The sequence below is a fragment of the Lagenorhynchus albirostris genome, chromosome 5, assembly GCF_949774975.1.
Source record: "Lagenorhynchus albirostris chromosome 5, mLagAlb1.1, whole genome shotgun sequence".
NCBI lineage: Eukaryota > Metazoa > Chordata > Mammalia > Artiodactyla > Delphinidae > Lagenorhynchus > Lagenorhynchus albirostris.
Genome location: NC_083099.1, coordinates 115,149,529 through 115,164,552, shown reverse-complemented (window position 1 = coordinate 115,164,552; position 15,024 = coordinate 115,149,529).

The following is a 15,024-nucleotide window of genomic DNA, read 5'->3' as shown; positions in this document are numbered from 1 at the left end:
TTATTGTGCTTTCTTGTGCTTCCTGGTTTGTCTTATTAACACATTTTAACTTTTTAGGGATTAAATTAGACTGGTTCTTAAAAACACACCTAATTTAAGGGTTTAGAACTTAAACACTAGGGAATGTTAGAAGGGATATGTTTTTTTTAATAAATTTATTTATTTATTTTTGGCTGTGTTGGGTCTTCGATGCTGTGTACGAGCTTTCTTTAGTTGTGGTGAGTGGGGGCTACTCTTCGTTGCGGTGCATGGGCTTCTTATTGTCGTGGCTTCTCGTCGTGGAGCACGGGCTCTAGGCCCGCAGGCTTCAGTAGCTGTGGCACGTGGGCTCAGTAGTTGTGGCTTGCGGGCTCTAGAGCTCAGGCTCAGTAGTTGTGGCACCCGGGCTTAGTTGCTCCGCGGCATGTGGGATCTTCCCAGGCCAGGGCTCGAACCCATGTCCCTTGCATTGGCAGGCAGATTCTTAACCACTGTGCCACCGGGGAAGCCCAGAAGGGATATGTTTTAACATATATGGTACAAAAATGTCTGACAACAATTTGTGTTTCTGGATTTTTTTTGCTTAAAGTTTGCTTTTTTAAGTGATAGAGATTTTGAAAGGTAAAGAGAACAAGTAAAACTGGAGAGAAGACAAGGTGGTCTTTCTTCTCTTAATTAAACTATATTTCACCAACCACCTATAAATTATTTCAAGGTGAAACTGTATGAAATCTTTATGAAGGGTTGCCTTAAAATTAATAAAACTTTTAAAATAAATATTAGTTATATTTTCTAATGTAAATAATGTAGTGCTTTGCATCATATACAACTCAATATCATGTACAGAAAATCTATATGAAGCATTAATAATTTGCCTCAATTAAAACTATAGGTTTGGCATTTATGGAAAATTTTGAGTTTTGAATGTGTTTATTCTACAAAAAAGAACTCAAAATTATGAGCTTTCAGTTTTGCCTTAAAGATTTCAGCAAACTAAAACTGATCCGTGCAAATTTTGTGATGGACTCTAAAGGGGAGGGCAAATATCTTTTCCTTCTACCCTTCTAATTTCTTGACTGGGGTTTCCATAATAAAACACAGATTAACAAGAGAAAAGCTACACTTTTATTTAAGTTTTACATGACACAGGAGACTTCATAAGGAAATGAAAACCCAAAAAGTGGTTAAACCAAGTGTCTTTATACTGGGTTTGATGAAGAAGGGAAAGTCTTGGGAAAATGTGATAGGACAAAGGGTATGAGGTAAGTTTAGTAAACGGGGGGAAACGTAGCAAGCCCTGTTCCTTCACATCTATGTTTCTCCTTATTCCTTTCAGTGTCCCTTAGTCTTTGGAGGTAAGGATGCTCCTTTCTTCCAGGTATAAGGAGGTCACCTGTCACATGAGCGTCTTATGACCTGTTTCAGGGGAAGGTCACAAAGTCGTTCTTACACCTACCATTCCTCAAATTCCTTTAGCTTAAAAAATTCAATATACAAAGGTGCCCTATTTGGGGGAAGCATGTTCTGAACCCCGTTAACTATTTAAAACTGATGATGCTAATGTTTTTAAGGAAATGATTTGATGATGGGGAGCTTCAAAGATGGTGCTGAAACAGCTCACTTAAACAAACCAGGACTCTTTCCTGATAAATGAACTGTCTCCTAAATCTTGGGCAAAAACTGCACAATAACACAGCACATTTAAAATATATCTTCTTGCCTTTTGAAAACTAGGGCACAAAATTTTCTATTATGTTTTGATAATCTTGAGTTCTGTGGATATGAATCTATACAAGCTATTTAAATTCTTGGATTTCTCACCTATAAAACAAGGATAATTATACAAAGGTTGTACTGAGAATGAAATAAAAGAGTCTTTGTTGCCAAAAGTTTGACAAAGTGTAGCTATATTGATAATGTTTTGTTATTGAATATTAGAATTATTGAAAATGAGTTAATGTTTGTTACGTATGTGATATACTAGGGTACCGTGCTAGGCAGCAAAAATACTAAGTTAAAACTTGCAGCAGAAATAAGATTTATATACATAACTAAAATGATAGAATAACAATTGAGAAAATACTTCTGGTACACTTGTGTGCAAATTGCTGGCAAGCCTGGTCAATTATGGATTCCGTTTGGGTTAATGACTGCTGGGGAGGGGCTTGACACTGAGAGGTCATTGGTAAAAGGTTAGACGAGAAATGATTGGAGTCAGCTAGGACTGTGGTTAACACAGAGGAAGCTGGAGCTGTGTTCCTTCATCCACTGGACCTTCCAATTTTCTCGAGATTTTCAAGGCTTTTTTCTTCAGAGTAACATCTGGCCCCCTAGGTTATTCTTCTATAATACATACGTGTGTGTGTGTATGTATGTGCATATATATATATATATATAGAGAGAGAGAGAGAGAGAGAGAGAGAGAGAGAGAGAGAAGAAGTACATATACATATATATCAAGCATATATATATGTATATATACACACACACACACACACACACACACACACACACTAATACTTACATTTACATACATATTATTATCCATCAAAGGCCATTCTTTGCCTTACCAGAGGTGGGGCACAGGTAGTCTTTGAGTGTGTGGGTGGCTCATCCAAGTATAGAATCATTCCCGTATGTTCTAGAATTCGTATCCATTTATATTTCTACTTTAGTTTTAAGGCCAGGATTATGGAAGTGGGCTTTTGACTAATACTTTTACAATTCTGAGTCAGTTTTGTGAATATCGGCATTCAAGGAAGCACGTGACACGTCTGCTTCAGATATTCTACTTCCAAGAGTGAGAAAAGGGTTTAATCAAAGTGCCAGGGCAGAAGACTCTGAATTCCTTGAGGGTGGGACTCCCTCCCTCAAGCACAATGCCTGGCACATGGTATACAGTACGTGTTTATTTCAGTAACTAATAAAATTACTGATACCATTGAGGTCACTGTTTTCATATGAAAGCCAATCAAAAGTACAATATAAACCATATTTTTCTTTCCACTCTATAGATAGACCTCATTGCAGCACTTGAAACAGTTATATCCTTACAAGTTAGTTCGCCTCTATTATTGAAAAGAAGAATGCAATTGAGAAAATAGACACTACCTTCAGCTGCTGAACTGTTACTGCACCTCTAGATTAACTTGAGAACTTGCCATAGAAAGACAAATTTCTTAGCTTTTATCCTTTACCTGACATTTATGTTTTCATGAGATACTTTGTTCTAGCTACTCATCTAGACATATTACATTCGTTAATTCTTTTTTTTCTTGTAACATGGGATAGGAGCTGTTATTATCACTATTTTACATTGAAGTACTGAGAAGTTAGTAATTTATCTGAAGTTAACCTAACTCTAAGTCTGGATCTCAAATCTGAGTCCAGAGTCCATGTTTTTAAATGGCCTTGCTCTGGGGTCTTACATTTATTTATATAGTGCCTTAGAATTCAAAATTGGTACTTTACATGAATGATCTCAGTTCATCCTTAATACAGTGGATAAAAGCAGACATAATTTTCAGGCCACTTTGCAGGTGAAACAACTGAGGCTTAGAGCATCAAATCTGTGACTGAACTAGGTCCAGAAGTGCTTGGTTTTATTCACTGAGTGGTTGCATGTCACCTACTATCTTCGTGCTGAGATCGAAAGATGGACCAATGTCTCTCACCGTGCCCCCAGTTCCCCAGTCCTGCCATTTTCCCAGAAGATCCAATGCTGTTGCCCTCTGATTTCTCCACCTGGGTTTCTCTGGTTATTTTGGACGCCCAGTGACCCAGCCACAAGAGGCCTTACCTTTTATATCTTGCTCTAGTCAAAATTATAGAAATAGATTCTACATTCAATTGTTTAATCCAACTGTTTATGCTTTATGTTATGCTTTATGAAGGCATTTTGACATTTTTCTGTTTCATAATGTTAATGAGGCCGACTTATCAAGAATTCTTCACTCTAAGATTATGTTATAGATTTAATGATTTTCTATGCTAATTTTTCAAGTTTCTCTAATAGCAAAAGGCTTCCTGAGGCTAAATCCTTATGTGGGCACATGGAACACTTTAGTATTTCTATTTATGATACCTTGAAATTTGAAAAAAAATTTCAAAATATTATCGAGATACACTGTGTGTGTAAGTATGACTGTAAATTAATGAAACCAAGTCTCCTATGAAAAACGGTTCCACTTCAAAGTAGTTCAGTATAGTGTTTGTCTTTATATGTCTTGGGTCCTTTTATTTATTTACATTTTTGTTAATTACTGGGTCTCCAGAATGATGTTTATTCCACAGGTAGTGCTGCCAGCTTTCTCATAGGGGATGTTTAATTTGTGGTGTTAATTATGGATCACAGTGGAACTTCCGTGGGAGTGGAAGTCAGTGCTAGCCAGGGGCTTTACTGTTTATATGACATATGCTCCAGTGAATAAATTGGTGCATAGCTCCGAAATTCAGAAGCATATTTTAAGAATATGTTTGTTAACCAAAGGTAGGTCTCAGTATGACTTTGTGATGACTAGACAAAACTCCTCTAATGCCATATCCTACAGAGGGTAGGTAGCTTTTTAGACCATGCAATATTAAATAGTATTCTCACCCCATGTTTGTTAACCTAAAGAGAAGACAGATTGAACTGTAAAGCTCATTTGAGAAATGAGCGCATTTTGCTTTCTTCCTGTAGTTTTCTTCTCTTGGCTTTTGTGTCCAGTGCTTCTTCCCAAGCAGTGTTATGCAAATGCACCAATTAATGACATATTAAATGGTCTTCCTACCTCACAGATTTTGTAACTGGAAGGGCAACACCGCAAGTCACGTACCTATTCAGCGGGTTGTATAGGCCACTGCGAGGGTCTGATTAGCTTGACTGTGGAGGACAATCGCAGAGGCATCTGCTCGGTTAATTTTGAGAGAAAATTTACCAGATGGAGGCTGAAGATTTAAGTGATTAGAAGGTAGTAGATTGGAATACAAATTGGATTAAAAGAAATTAGATTGATATAAATCGAATTGAGTCACAACAGTTTGTGTTGTTTGTACCAAGGGGCAGTGGATTATGGGAGAAGCAGATGCTCCAATGAGATAGGAATTAATGTGGCTTTGACCGTCCATCTGCGAAGATCTGAATATCGAGTACATCCCTAATCTCTCTCTCCATTTATCAATGCCATAATGTTAATTAGTACTTCATTCATTAAGTTACTTACAGAAGAAAAAATCTCACCCCTATCCCCTCTCTGCTTGAGAATCTGTTATTCTGCCAAGAATCGGAAAGGTCTCTTCAGCTGAGCTAGCTACAGTTGACTCTGGGGGTAGACCCGTGTCCTTTGCCTCATGCGTACAACTAACTGCCTTTGGCAGGAGTGCAGTAAGCTCGAAAATCTTTGCTCATATATTTCTGTTCATAAATACATAGTTATTTGAAGTTTTACGTTAATGACTAGACACGGTTCCACTAAAAATGAGTGGCTATATTAATTTGATTATAAAATTATATATATTCTACATTCTGTTTTTTATAAGCTATCCATTGGAGTTATGTGTTTTGCTTAATGACTCAAATATTTGACATTAATGTTGAGTGGCAGATTCCTCCTTGAAGGGAAGAATGAGAAAAATTTTGTTCCCATAATTCTGTGACTGTGTTTATACCTGTGTGTGTGTGTGTGTGTGTGTGTGTGTGTGTGTGTGTGTGTGATGTCTCTATGCTAGTTTATGGGAAATTTCAAGTTATTGACAGTGTTATGCATTTTGGTGTATAGTATTGGACCTGATCCTGAAAGAAAAAAGTTGAATGACATGAAATTAAACGAAACACATCATTTTAAATGCTTGTGCTTATATTGGAAATACGACCCTTGAAAATCCAAGGTGTACTGACATGGGAACCTCATTATTACACCACTGGCCACAGCAGTGAAATTCAGCATAAGGCAGTTCTTTCTTGGATCCCGTCCAAGGGAACAGAGCCAGTGGAGATCCAAAGGTGATCTTACTTCTGAGGCAGCCCAAGTGTGTGGGCTCTAAGGACAGCCATGCAGAAATGCCCCTGTGTATTAATAATAATCAGGCAAATGCAACTTCTGGAGACTAAAGCAATGAGATGGACAAAAGTGGAACATCGAATCCTGTGATGCAAGAAGCATATCATTAAAGGTTGTGCCACATCATTCAGAAATAATCCTAGTACAGGCAAATGTGGGATGCCGGCTGGTGTACAAACAGAAAGACTTTTTTTATGTGGGGGAAAGCAGTGGCTTGTGTAAAAGTGTGTTAAGTGTTTGAAAATTTTTGGTTTTTTGAAGAAAATTCTGTGGGCAATGATCTCTTCAGGCAATATTCTTGATGTGGGAATAAGATATATGTATGGATATATGGGGGTGTGTGTGTGTGTGTGTGTGTATATGGATATGATATATATTTCCTATGTGTCTCCTATTTATATGATATATTTACAAAAATGGCCACTCCTCCCCCAGGCTGACCTGGGGCTTCTCCTCAATCCTTATTGGATGGACCCCGGTACTAAAATAGCTTTAGTCACTCTACATATTGGCTAAATAATGTGACGCTCGTATCTTCTACTTAAGAAATAACCTGCCCTCTAGGAGCCAGAACTCAACCTGAGGCCTGTCTAAATCCAGAATCTATGAACTATCTGCTTAGATCCTATGTTTAAATATTGTTTGTGGCCCATCTTTCTAATTGTATGTTCATTGATACAAGTTAATCATAATGAAATAGTGTATCAAGCTAGATTCCAGCAAAATTTAGAAGAGTGAAAAGAAAGCTAACATGTAAACCTGCAAAATGTAAAGTGTAAAGCAGAATTCCTCGTTGTAGTGAAGAGCAACCCCTAAAATCTGTCTTTTGCTGTTGTGAGACTGATTAAATGCCACCTAAAAATAATTTAGTATTCAGGGGTCAGTCCCTTGTTCCTGTTTTGACACTTTAGTTTTCAAGCTAATTGTCAGTTGTCTAATTGGTGGCGGTTGTCTTCATTAAGAACCATCAGTACATCAAGGTGATGCTCATTGAGCCTGGCAAAGTCAGACATTGTGCTCTTATTCATGCCTTTGTTTCCGTGACTGATCATGGGGTGTTTAATACCTTGTTGAGCCCATTGAGGATAATTAAAGAAATCACTTGGTTGTAAACTAATGACAACAGATATACAACCTCCTCCATTTCCTGATTGTTGATAGACTTTAGACAGTGGGTGTATTTTCACTGTGAATTGTTTTTGTACATTTGAGTTCAAACTTCACGTAGTAGACATACAAATACTGAGGTTGGTGAATGCGTGTTAACTACATTGAAGCTACTACAGTCTTTTGTTTTTCTTACTTTTTTGCTAATTATCTCACAGGGAATGTCTAGAAATTAAATTAAGGTGCTTATTTACTAGGTGGTATTTCTTTATTTTATATTTAAAGGTACTCCTAAGTAAAATAGAAAAAAAATCAGCCTGATTTTATCAACGCCTGCATCATCATTTCAGGATTCACGTGACGAAGCTGTTCCGTAGTCCTGATTTCAGTGTGGGCAGTTGAGATACATTTATCAGGTATAAGCTACCTCAGTAAGTAAGGGTTCTGCATCTCATTTTTTCCCCTGCAGTCAACATATTTTTTTCAAATGTGCAGTGAACTCAGAAAATGGAGAAGCACAGCCAAGCTTTAATACAGTAAATGATGTTCTGGCACCTTTGACTATAAATCAGTGTTGCAAAGACATCGTGGCAGCATGAGTAAATGCTGTCCAAATAAATGCCGAGCCTTGGCACGACGGTTCAGAGTTTTGTGCTTCATCGTAGAACTCACAAGGCAATTTGCTTAATCCTGGCTGCATAAGCTGGACTTAGAAGAGTGCAATTTGTAACTCAGCTGGCTGAATAGATGGAGTTTTACTGGCCAAGGGAGTGAAAAGAATTTAGAGCACTCTGTGCAAGTTTGAAAAGATCTAGCTGGCTAACCTACTTCTTTGTTTGCTTAAAGGAAAGTTACACCTAGCTCTCTAAAATCCGAATATATTTTTCTAGGTATAGAATGATGAGGGAAAAGAATAAGAATGTACTTGGAACTGAGAAACTCTGAGGCTTTTGGAATAATGATATTGTGAAATTGAGCCTAGAGAGGGATGGAAGTGAGCAGTAGACATAAAGGGAGAGAAAGAAGGAAGAATCCACAGGAATCTATGCCTAAGTGGATATGAAAGAGATTGAGGGGTTAAACCCTACAGCTAAGACTTTTAGTATCAGGGACCTGAAGAAAGATGGAAGTATGTCAGGAAGAAGAGAAGGATGAGGTATGGGACAGGAGAGAGGCGAGGGATCCATTTTGAGAGACACAGAATTTGAGGTTATGAATGAGCATTCCGCAGGCACCTGAAACAAGCCTAGAGCTTTCCTTAACTGGAGATACTAAACTAGAGATTTGGCTCTTGTTGTCATAGAAACGATACCTGACACAGTGAGAGGGAATGAGTCCCCATACACTGAAGAGAAGAGCTGAGGTCTTAGGACTCCTTAACTATTGAGTCAGAAATTATTTGACTTAATTCAAACTTCTAGTTCAGTATTTTACATGTAACTCAAAGATTTTTTCTCCCTAGTGATAGAAATTGATAACAAAAGTACCCAGTAACAGTGTTCTTTATTTTTTAAATGTCAACAACAGTTTGTATATCTCATACAAAAAAAAAAAACCCAATACAATTATTATTGCCTCTTTTGAAAGTAGTATACCTACCTGGAATATTAAGCAAACATCATTATACTCTTTTAAAATTCATACACCTTTCATTTTCTTCCAGATTTTCAGTTGCTGCTTTTTTATAAAATCCAACTTGTCAGAGTTTGATGTATTGAGTACTTGACTGTAAAAGCAACTTCCTACATTTAAAAAATAACCACCCTATTCTAAGCTATTGTTATTCTTGTCTTTCACAATTACTATAACTCTATACTTTTTTATTCCTCTGCCTGTCTTTCCTTCCCTTCAACATAATCCAGAATAATTCTTTGTGTTCCACTTCTTTTGCTTTGCGACAAGAAAGCATTGCATTTTGAGAGTGGCTGGATGGAGGTTAATTCTGTGTCCTTATGGTAATAACCTGGGAAAACCTGGGGATGATCGCTTTCATTTGATCCCTCATCTGATAAGGCTTCAAAGTAAATGAAATGAGTGGAAAATAACACTTTTCGTAAGTTCTCTAGAAACTGCAGCCGTTTTTTGAGAGACCCAAGGAATTGAGTCTCTGATGTATTTTAGTGAAACATAATTCAAGCAGAAAAAGATCATTTAAAAATATTTATAGCACTCCCATTTGCTGCTTTTCTCCATCCAGCAGAAAAACAAGCTCGTTTTTCTCTATGCAGACAAGCTCTTTTAACTGAAAACTACACTCAGTATTCCTGTTGCAGCAATGATGTTATCTGGTGGTCATTTCACTCTGAAACAGAAGACATCCCTTGAAAGGAAATTTAAAGTTTTATTAAATCACTCATTTTTTAAAGGCATCAACAGATAGCATAAATAAACAAAACTGAAGAGACAGTAGATCCCCAAGTGAAAAGTATCCTGATAATTAAGGTAACTCATATTCTTTATCTGCTAGACTAAAGCTACTCTGATTTTCAGTCTAAATGTAACTAACCATTTGTACGCCTTACGACAGAAGTTATATCAGAATCATTGTGATTTACTAAGTCAATCTTTTTTTCTTAGAGACTAACTTAGATTTACATTTATTTATTTATTATTTTAATGCAATGCATAAAGCGAAGGACAAAATGGCAACTTTGAAATTTTTCGACAGCATGCTAAAGATTTGAAAACATTCAATTCCAAGCCTAAGAACTGTTTGCAACTGATTAAACTTGGCTTCTTTTTCAACCTCTTCTGGATCAAAATCTTGTTCAAGGTGTTTGTAGTGGAATAAACACTTCAACAGTGAATTTAGGTGCCTGTATTGCAAATACCTCCACAGAAATGTGATGCTGTCACTTCCATTCGGTTTGGTCAACTGTGAAAGCTCATTCACTCTGAGCTTGATCGTCAAAGACAAAGCAATAAGTATCAGTTGTATTCAGATACCTTTATAAACCTCCTTTACTCTCCAAGGTATAGGCTTCAGAAAAAGAATTACAACATTGTACAACATCAGTCCATTGTACAACATTAAGAAAAACTAAATACAATATGGCTGTTCCTACTATGCAAGAGAAAATCTTTTCATCTTTGGGATTGCTGTACCCACCTTTGACTTGTCTTTTTATTTTATTTTTTAATCGCAAGAGATCTTAGCCTTATTTTAAGGATACATAATTTCACAGAACTGTAATTTAGAGACTTCAAGGAAGAAATATGTTACTTTAAAAGTGAGAAAATGGTTTTATCACCACCGCTTTAAACTACTGGTAAGGGTTAATTTCGGACAGTGTTCTGATAATACTCCCATTCCTGTTTTTCATTTAACTTCAGTCATGTTATTGTGCCCTCGAAAAGATTCTTTTGATAGTCCTTAATTCTCGTTAAATTTATAATGGAAAAGTCACCAAAAAATAGATCCTTCCCATGTATTAATCACGCAGTGGTTTCAAGATTTACATAAAGAAAAATCATCAGTATTGGTATAACCTATTTCAATAAAATATTTAAGGACACACAAAGAATTATTAAACATTGATATTTGATTAAATTCCAATGAATATAATTTGTAGGTAATTTCTTCAGCATGCCTAGACAGTAATGCCTGGTACTAAAGTCTCACACATCCAATTTGTCATGAGCTACAGTAGAAGTATTCTTTAGTTGCTATAGCTCCACGGAAAGAATAGCAAAAGTGATATATTTATTCATGCATTTATATATAATATTGATTGAGCACCTAATATTTTCATCTTTAGAACTTGATAGTGTATGTGACAAACCTAAGGTGCAGAGTTGTTGAAAACATGGAGGCTTTAGGGAAATGTAGGTAAGGTATATTATTCAGAATGACCTTTGATTTGGAAGGTAAGAACAGGCAGTAGTAGAAAATCACAATAGAGAGATAGGCAGAAACTGTATATTTTTTTTTTTTTTTGCGGTACGCGGGCCTCTCACCGTTGTGGCCTCTCCCGTTGCGGAGCACAGGCTCAGCGGCCATGGCTCACAGGCCCAGCTGCTCCGCAGCATGTGGGATCTTCCCGGACCAGGGCACGAACCCGCATCCCCTGCGTCGGCAGGCGGACTCTCAACCACTGCGCCACCAGGGAAGCCCCGACTATATTTTATAGATGGTAGTCTTTAGCTTTGTGGGATCACAAATTCCTTTGAGTATAGTGATAGAGGTTATACTAATAAAAGAATTATACATTATAGTAACACTAATAGTAGTGAACATTCACTGAGTGCTTACTGTGTGCTCAGCACATGGAAAAATCTCATGTAGTCTTCACAACAATATTAGGTTGGTACTGCTGTGTTTTATAGATATGGAAACCAAAGTGTGGAGAGGGTAGGAAACTTGCCTGATTTCATACTCCTATCTCACACTTGGACAAGAGCGATTGCAAGTCAGAGTCTTCTTAAAGACAGAAAATCTGTATCAGCTGTCAAAGATCTGCTTTGTTATTTCTTAAAAACGTGCATGCAAACAAAATTTTACCCCCAATATCTGAGATGTCATCCTCTATTCCATGTTTTACCTCTATTCCACATAAGGTAATCCCTGGTTTAAGAACCATATTTAAAAAGATAATGGTGTAACGCAATGCGATTTCATATGTTAGACCAAATTGCAGTTGGATGTCCGTTGGAAATGAACAAGTCTAAAACCAGTCATTGTGTGTATGACTTGGAGACGATGCAGCTAATACATTTGGCTTATGACAGCTATAATTTTGGGGGTAATGACTTAGCCATTATTCTTTAAAGAAAGTTTCTGGATTGTATTAACATTCTCAGTTCTGTTTAAAAAAGCCTTAGTTACTATATAGTAAATGACGTTTGCAATTTTAACTAGGGTTATTGAATCTCAATTTAAATTTATAATAAAACATTTCAGATTAGCGGAAAATATGTCGAGTTTTAGGCAAATTTATCAGAAACTAAATATTTAACAGAGCTTATTAGCACAGGTGTAAAGTATCAGTGCTAGTAGGAATGGTATTTTCTGACACTGACCCTGGGACCTTTGACTCTGCAGTTACTAAGATTAATGCTACTGCCACAGCATTTTCAGAATATATTGCTTAGGAAGTAGAATAGAAAGCCAAAATGTTATCAGTCCATTAGGAGTTTATGTAAGGAGAATGCCCTTTTCTGGAAACCCATTCATAGTCTCCACCAAATAAATATTGATAGTTTTTAGAAAATTAAACATTATTAAACAATTGAATGAGGTTGGAGATTGTTTCATTGCATCATCTTTTGCAAAGCCAAATGCAATTTTAAAACCACATCAAAATATTATAAATACGACAGTAAGAAGCTAAATTTCAAAGATATCTTCCTGGAATAGAGATTGTTTTTGTCACCGTAAGGCAAATCTGCATAACCCATGAAAACCTCTGATTTGGTGGCAAATCACTCTTTAAAGAATGACTTCAACCATGGTAAGATGAAGCAAATTGATTTGAAATAGTTTTGGATGAGTGTCCAGGTTAATACGTTGGCTCCGCACTGAATTGTTGGAAAATGAATTTATAAAGTAGGAAATTAATTTTTTATTTCTCAGGAGTAAATCACTACTAAAAACTTACTGGAAACTTAGAGACTGGTGGTTTCGAAATTTCTCTTCAGTTTTATACAGATATTCTCATGTGTTTAACCCCTGTTTTTGATTGCTTTCTGCGACTGGTTTTAACTTGCCCAAACCAGTCCTGCCTTCCGTCTGGATGTGTTCCCTCTGGTGTTCTGTGACCTAGGCCCACCTGCTCACAAGAGGTCAGTGGCTCACTGCATTGGATATAGGCAGCCAGAAAATGAATTACTATGTTAAGCAATTAAAAACTTATGTAACAAGGGCACTGAATAACATGAGGTGGTGGGGAAACAAAGAGGGAAAATGTGTTCCACTTTCAATATTTTCAGTAATTTCTGCTAAGGATACACTGATAAAGACCTGAAATACAGTTGTGAAATTCAGAGAAAAGTTTTATGAAAGCTGCCTTAGTTACCTTATCCTGAAATAGCAGCTACTCACCCTGAATAAGGAAGGAAATTTTAAATATCTTTGACTAAGATTATATTATAAATAATTGATTGTTTATATTTTAAATAAACAATTTACTTTTAAGATAAGTATCTGTGTTTTACCGGTTGGTGTTTGGTTTAAATGATTTGTAGCACCATGTATTTATTGGCAATGTAAGTAAATTTAACAATAAATTTAAGAATAAATTCTTAATTTAGAATTTAAGAATAAATTCTAAGTTACACGAGCTACTTTTTAGACAAAAGCTTTTAAATCATTGTTAACCTTTGGAGGGTGCTCTAAGAAGGTATTTTGGCAACCACTGCTTTTTGATAGTAGACATAAGACCTATCAAGGGCAAACCTTTCTAATCTCTACTTATATTAAAAGTATGAACATTAATCTATAGTGTATATCTTTAAAAATTTGCTCTGTGGTAATAAATTTAACTTGCTCCCTATTATCTTTTCCTATGGCTATGTCCATTATGATGTGACAGCCATAAAAAGTGTATCATGTTATAAAACGATGAACCTGTAGCAACTTACTCTTCTAGTTGCCTCAGTTTGGGGATGAAGAAATGGTACCATGAGGAAGTTTAGGTAACTTGCTTAAGGTCACATACCTAACAAACAATGCCCAAGGAAAAAAGAAGCCAAACCAAAACAAACAAAAAAACCCAATAACTGAAATCTAGTACTTGGGACTTTCTATTTTAGACTTACCCAAAATATGGGTAAGAAGGAGGAGAGACAGAGAAGAAAAAGTTATCCTGGAAATGGACTCCCAGCTAAGGCAAAGTGTTCTAGTCTCAGCTTTGGGGAAACAAACTTCAATTATTTGCTTCTCTTTTTCTTTCTCCTTCTCAACTCTAAAATGGGGTTTGGGACAAGAGGGTCTCTCATAGCTCAATGTTTTGCCTGTTGGACCTGGAAGACTGTATACATAGGGACGATACTAGATGCCATATTGTACAACTGAAACTTACAGAATTAAGGCTGCCAAGTTTGACAAGAAATGTCTTTAATCTTTGTCATTTTTCTTTCACACCCTTTAGTTTTATGACATTAAAAAGCCAGTTAGCACCAAAATAAGGATTAATCTCCAAAATATACAAATAGCTCATGCAGCTCAATATCAAAAAAAAAAAATCAAAAATGGGCAGAAGATCTAAATAGATGTTTCTCCAAAGAAGCCATACAGTTGGCCAAAAAGCACATGAAAGATGCTCAACATCACTGATTATTACAGAAATGCAAATCAAAACTGCAGTGAGTTATCACCTCACACCAGTCAGAATGGCCATCATCAAAAAATCTACAAACAATAAATTCTGGAGATGGTGTGGAGAAAAGGGAACCCTCCTACACTCTTGGTGGGAATGTAAATTGGTATAGCCACTATGGAGAACAGTATGGACATTCCTTAAAAAACAAAAAATAGAACTACCGTATAACCCAACGGTCCTACTCCTGGGCATAACCCAGAGTAAACCATAATTCAAAAAGATACATGCACCCCAATGTTCATTGCAACACTACAATAGCCAAGACATAGAGGCAACCTAAATGTTCATCAACAGACGAATAGATAAAGAAGATGCGGTACATAGATATAATGGAATATTACTAAGTCATAAAAAGAAACGAAATTGGGTCATTTGTAGAGATGTGGATAGACCTAGAGATTATCATACTGAGTGGAGTAAGTCAGACACAGAAATACAAATGTCATATGATATTGCTTATATGTGGAATCTAAAAATAGGGTACAGATGAATTTATTTACAAAACAGAAGTAGAGTCACAGATGTAGAAAACAATCTTATGATCACTAGGGGATGGGGAGTGGATAAATTGGGAGATT